The following is a 7105-nucleotide window of genomic DNA, read 5'->3' on the forward strand; positions in this document are numbered from 1 at the left end:
TTGGTCTTATTACAAAATAGCTTACTGCCTAGGTATTGGAGAAAGAGTAGAAGGGAACTGACATTTACTAGGCACTTACTAGGCGTGAGACTACCCCTTAGGTGCTGTACTCAGGCTATAAATATTTAACATGTTTTATTGAGTAACTGCTATAAACTAGGCCCTGAGGAAACAGAGATGAACAAGACAGATAAGGTCTTGTGACTTTAGTAAAGTGACTTTCCCCCTCTGTGCTTAGAGCTCACATTCCCATGAGGGGGGATGAGGATAGCCAATACACAAAATGTAAAAATAAGAAAATATCAAGCTATACTATTAAGAAAAAAATCAAGAAGATAAAAATAGCCAGGTCGGCGTGGCTCAGTGGTTGAGCATTGACCTGTGAACCAGGAGGTCATGGTTCTATTCCTGGTCAGGGCACATGCCTGGGTTTTGGGCTCGATCTCCAATGTGGGGTGTGCAGGAGGAAGCTGATCAATGATTCTCTCTCATCATTGATGCTTCCATCTCTCTCTCTCCCTCTCCCTTCTTCTCTGAAATCAATAAAAATATATTTAAAAAAAGAAGATACAAATGCTGCACCCAGACTGGGCAGCTACATTACAAAGGCGGACAGGACCTTCCTCCCGGAATTTATCTTATCTCTGACCATATCCCCACAAGCATGCCGTGAAGTAGGTGTTACTGTTTTCACTGCTCAGATGAGGAAACAGACTCAGAGACCTGGTGAAAGTTCATTGCAGATCCCCACTGAGCTCTCTTTGGCCCAAAGCCCATGCCTTGCTTCGCAGCATCCACGAAGTTTTTTTTTTTTTAAAATAAAAATATATACGTAAGTATATACCTATCCATACTGTAGTGGGGGGAGATTGGGTACTTGATGACTGGAATTTTCCTTGCAGTCATCTCTGTCTCTCGGAGTCATTTTCAGTATCTCGAACCCAGTGACTCCTTTGAAGACCTTCCCTTCGGTGGGTGGCGTCTGACTTGGTCTCTGGGTCTAAAACAGGCATTTCTCAAAGCTGCAGACTTGCTAACTTGGGCGCTAGGGCACGGCCTCTACAAGTTTAGCTCAGGAGGGTTACACTGACCTAGGACGCCACATCAGCCGGCACAGGACAGGATTCAGCAACAGGCCTTCCTAAGTCCTCCTGACCCCGAGGACCAGGGACAAGCTTCTCAGCACAGACTTCTGAACATCAGCCCTCAGAGTATTCGCAGGGTTTGCTGTGTCTGTGTGTGTTTGCATATTCCGGGGTAGTTGTAAGGAAAGTTCCAGAATTCCAAAATCTAATGGAGACAATTTTCAGACAGATCAGGAAGTTTAGAAGTCAACATGGAGACTGTTAATACAACTAGAAGAAAGAAAAAAAAAAATCCAGGCCTTCTATTTCAGATCAGAAACCTGAGCTCAAATTGGCAGAGGCAGACACAGGCCGCTGGTCAACACGGCCCAATTCCTTGTTGCTTCCTGCTTGGCTGCCTTTGCTATGGAGGTTGCAAAACCCAAGTATCTGCGACTGCAGCTTCACTTGGAGGTAGCAGAGGCCACTTGACAGTTCTGGCCAATGAGACTGGATGCCCACCGAGGGCTGCTGGGAAGACTGGCTTTGTCTGGGAACAGGGTCAGTCTCGGCTGAGGCCACTCGGCACACATTTTTCTGCTTTCACCATGGAGGTGATGCCTAAGGCTGCACCAGCCACCCGACAGCTACGCATGAGCCACCGCACCTCTACCAGGTGGTCTCCAGGCTCCTAGTTAATGGGAAATAGAAGCCCTTATTTGGTGAAAGCCCCTTTTCCTGTTACTGCTGCTGAAAACACTTCTAAGGGCAACCCCTGTGTTAAACAACAGAGACACATATCCTTGTTTTCTTTGAACCCAAGAAGAGAAGCAATATGTCTTTGGTCTCTGGCTTAGAGTCAGTTTTTCACTGCGGTTCTCTGAAAGCCTTCCTTTCACATCTGTTGTCCAGAATTGGGTCAGGCGGTGCATCCCGGATGGATCACTAGCGAGAGAGGTGGAATTCCCTCCTAGGCATAGGCTGATTACTGGGTGAGTGGGTATTGGGGCACCAACCAGCATGTGCCCTACAGGAGGTAAATGAGCTCTCAGTAATGACTTTTGAACATAGAGACAATAAGAACACATCACAAATCCCAGGATGAGTAAATATGAGCGTCTTGAGATTAAAGCAAATTGATAAAACAAGCCTTTATACACAAAAAGAAAAGGCAAGTCAGAGATCAGGCAGAAATAGTCACAATTTATATGGCAAACAAAGTGTTAATATCCCATAAGTCACTTCTTGGAATTTACCCGAAGGAAATCCTTAAGGACATATGCAAAGTTTTAGTCACAAGGATGTGTGTAGCAGTACTGTGTTTAATAATGAAAATTTGCAAGTGAGATGAATTGCCAGCAATAAGGTACTGGTTAAGTAAAATATGATAGAAACGTACAATGGAATGCTACAGGACTATTAAAAAATAATGTTGCAGAAATATATGTACTGCCATGGAAAGACGATTGTGATATCATATTAAGTAACCCAAATAGACTACAAATAATGTGGAATTGATTCTATTTTCCTGATGAAAAATCTGTGTGTGTGTGTGTGTGTGTGTGTGTGTGTGTGTAAGTATTCAGAAGGATATATAGCCAAGACTTAACAATGACTATTTCTGGTGGGTGGTATATTTGCTGGTTTTTTAAATAGTGAGCTGCTTTTGACAAAAGAAGAAGGAAGGATGGAAGGAAGAAAGAAAATAAGAAAAGGGACTTAATTTGGGGAACAAATACCAAAAAGTAAAAAAACCCCACCTCCCTAGAAAAATGGGCATAGGGCCAGAGTGAAATATGTTCGTTAAAAAAGTGCAATGAGCCAATAAACACATATGTGAGTAGTCTTTGTTGGCAATAATTCAACATGCAATTAAAACAAAAATGTGATGCGATTCTCTTTCTTCCTTTCTCTCTTTCTTTCTCTCTCTCTCTCTTTCTTTCTTTCTTTCTTTCTTTCTTTCTTTCTTTCTTTCTTTCTCTCTCTCCTCCTCTTTCCTCTCTCTCTTTCTATCTCATTAAACTGAAATGCTTCTCTCTCTTTCTATCTCATTAAACTGTGCTCCCATCTTTGTCTCCCAAGACAAAGAACATCTTGGTTGGAACTACAAGGACATGTGCAGGCTCACAGATAAAACCTTCCCAAAGAACAACGTGTCAGTAGGCAGAGTTTCAAAAATCCTCATTCTCTTTGACCTCCCAGGTCCGCCTTCGCAGTTCCCACCGAGACTCCTGCTCCAGGATTTCCATGTCAGTTTTCTGCACGATGAAGAATGACTGACTGGAAAGAGTCAAAGTGCTCAGGGAGAGAGAAACGGCTACATCTCTTAGGCTCCATAGGCACAGAGTACATTGTTAAGTATTTAAAGGCATATTTAATAAAAAATATTTAATACTGTAGGGAAATGGACGGGACCAACCCCCAACTGCTGAAACCAGCAACCTGGCCCTCACCCTTGATTCCTCCCTGTTCCGTAGACTTATCGTGTGTGTGTGTGTGTGTGTGTGTGTGTGTGTGTGTGTGTGTTTTCAATATATATATATTTATTTCAGAGAGGAAGGGCAAGGGAGAGAGAGATAGAAACATCAATGATGAGAGAGAATCATTGATCGGCTGCCTGCTGCATGCCTCACACTGGGGATTGAGCCTGCAACCTGGGCATGTGCCCTGACTGGGAATTGAACCATGACCTCCTGGTTCATAGGTCAATACTCAACCACTGAGCCACACCGGCTGGGCAATGTGGGTTGGTTTTGTAAATGTCCTTTGCATTCACCTTTCTCTCTGTTCCCAAGGCAACTTCTAGGGTCCAGGCTCTTTACTGGTTCTTATCAGGATGTTTGCTGCCACCTCCTAATGCAGCGATGGCGAACCTTTTGAGCTCGGCGTGTCAGCATTTTGAAAAACCCTAACTTAACTCTGGTGCCGTGTCACATATAGAAATTTTTTGATCTTTGCAACCATAGTAAAACGAAGACTTATATTTTTGATATTTATTTTATATATTTAAATGCCATTTAACGAAGAAAAATCAACCAAAAAAATGAGTTCGCGTGTCATAGGTTCGCCATCACTGTCTTAATGGGTCTCCTTGTTTCTCATCATGTCCCCCAGAAATCTGTTCTGTGCCTGACAGCAATGCCATCTTTCTACCAAGTAAGACAGCCCCTGTATCTTGGTCCTGCTCACAAATCCTCAGAAGCCCCCTCCTTTCTTTAGGGCCCAGGCTAAATCCCTCGGCGTGCAATAGAGGCCTCTCAGAATCTGGCCTACCCTGCACCGCTTTTCCAACAGTGATTTATACTCCCTCGGCCCTGAACTGTTTATAGTTTGTCAGCCTCCACAAGCATGCATGCTGTTCCCTTGGCTCAAATGCCCCATTCTCCGCTCGGTCAAACTGGAGAACTGCAAGCGCTTTTCAGGTCCCGCTCAGACTCCACTTCCCCTGGGAGCCTTCTCGGCCTGTGCCAATTAGATGGCTCCCTTTGCGCGTCTCCTACACCTGGCACCTGGCCCTTCTTCTGCTATCACAAGGTCCGGGATGTCTGTCCATTCATTCACTCATGGCTTCTACATAATTCACTGAGCTGGGGATAGAATGGCCCGCTGAAGACACGTGACTCCTGGCCTAGGAGTAGAACGCCGTGGCTGCCACTGTGTGCCTGTCTGACTCAATAAGCCTTTGTGAAATGATTGATGATCTTGTTTCCATGTTCCTCCGAGCCTCTGCCCTTGACGTTCCCTTGGCCTGGAACACGCTCTCCAGTCTGCATGGCTGGCTGCTGCTTGGTCAGATTGTCTGGGGTTGGTTTCCCTCCTGCCCCCTCCCTCTCTAGCTCTCCATGCAGATTTACCCTCTCAATAGCGGTTGTCACTGTTGAAAGCACCTTTGCCAATTGGCTTATTTGTCTGCTTCTTCTTACTCAAATGGAACCTTCTCCAAAGCAGGGACCTGGCCCGTCCTGTAGGTGCCTGGTGCATGCGTGATAAATGAATGAGTGGATTTTGAAGATAAAGGAAGCAGATGTAGGAAAGGGAAGGACTGGTTGTGAGCATAACCTTCTGTAATTACAGAGCCAATCCCAAGGAAGCGTGGGCATTTCAGATACAGAATGGACGGTGGCAAGTGAAACACAATAACACAACTAACAGCTGTAGGAGGTGCCCTACGGAGAGGAGAGGTGGGAGGCGATGAGCTAACGTCCCAGCAGGGAGTGGCCTGCTCTCTAACATAGAGCGATCTCCAAACAAAACACCATTACCTCACTCTCTTCTTGTCCATCATCTCTTCCGAATCTTCCCAGAATTATTGAGGGAAATGTAGTAAAAAAAAACAAAACCCCAAACACTTAACTTTTAACAATTCCTTCAGCTTCATGTTAGCTTTCTTTTCTTCTATTAAAAGAAAAGGAAATATCTTAGATTTAAAAATAGCAACTATAAGGTGTTGATATTTTAAGACATTTATTTTAACCCTGCATTTATCCATATATATATACACATACATACACACACACACACACACACATATATAATATATGTGTAGATATATTTCTATAATATATATGTCTAAAAATGCCTGGTATTTATATAATATTCATAATCCATATATATTTCTATGCCATATACATGTTTACAAAGATGTCTGGGACTTATCTAATATTCATGAGAGTTATTTCTGACTGATAAAAATTTGATTTTCTTTTATCTTCTGTATTTTCCTGCATAGTTTTCATTTTTTACAATGTACATGTATTGTACCAAGTGATTTAAAAACATAGCTGGAAGTAGCGATACCAAAATGTAACTGATAGTCAATTTGAGATAATAGAAATAACCGTCTTTGTATTTTTTTTTTCCTGAAAATTCATTTTAAAGTGTAATTTTCGAAAAGGAAAAATGTGACTCAAAGTCGAGGTTGAGCGAGTCTGGGTCAAGGTGTTTTCAGCCAGGAGCGGCCCGGGCACAGAAAGGATCCCGCCGCAGGGCCAGGAGCAGGGGCCAGGGAGGCAGTCCTTAGACGCTGGGCCTCTCTGGCCTGCGGGCATCGGGCGCGAGGACACGGGCTTTCCCAGGGTGGCGGCGCTTGGCTCCCGGGAGGACGTCTCAGTGGTGAAAGGGCTGCGATCTCACAGCTCACACAGCGTCCTAGGTGCAAGCAGAGTGAACCCGCCCCCTCACCCCCTCGCCCCCTCCTCCAAGGGGAGCTGAACAAAAAACAAATGTTTCGGGATTATAAATGAATATGTGTAGCAGGCCGTACAGGAGCATTAACTAAGTTTTATTTTGTTTTGTTTTGCCCAAGAGAGGAAGACCATTCGCGAGGGAAGAAAAGGGAGGGAGGGGCCCGAGACCCGCAGGTTGGATGAAAGGCTGGGGATATAGCCCAGCGTTTATGCTGGGGCACTGGGCAGGGGACAGGCGCAGCCGTCCCGTCCACAATACGGACATCGCCCACATCCGTGCCCATCTTTTCGCCCGACGGACGGTGACCTCCTTCTATGGTCTGTGTCTAACTCGGCTTTCAGTGCCCCCTGCCCATCGCCTCGCAGGGCGCCTGGCCCCCGGAAAGTGCTCAAAAGCTACCGAACGGAACCCAGGCTGCTCCTAGCATCAGTCCGGCCTCGGGGCTTATGTGGGGAAAGCGAGATAAACCCATCCTAGGCAGGAGGCAGGCTTTCTCTCGCTCCCTTGGGGAAACGATTGGGGTTGAAGGTTCCACTTGAATACCCCCGAGCGCTGGGAGCAGCACCGCCAGCCAGCCCCCTGCACAGGTTGGCAAACCTCCCGGCTCGGGGCCAGCGGGAGGCGGCCCAGGAGCTGGCCAGGTGCGCGCGCCTCTCCCCCGCCCACCGATGCCGGGTGGTACCCAAGGAGGCTCTGGGGTCACTGGGGCTGGAGCACAGCCAGGGGTCTCCCGCGCGAAGTGCTCCCATCTCGGGGCATCTCGGACCTTCTAAGTCACCGAACTCGCCTTCCACATCTGGCCAGTGGGGAGGCTCCCTGCCTCCAGGACGCCGGGGGCGGGGAGGCGCGCAGAG

The sequence above is a fragment of the Myotis brandtii genome, unplaced genomic scaffold (genome assembly GCF_000412655.1).
Source record: "Myotis brandtii unplaced genomic scaffold, ASM41265v1 scaffold911, whole genome shotgun sequence".
In the NCBI taxonomy this organism is placed as follows: Eukaryota; Metazoa; Chordata; class Mammalia; order Chiroptera; family Vespertilionidae; genus Myotis; species Myotis brandtii.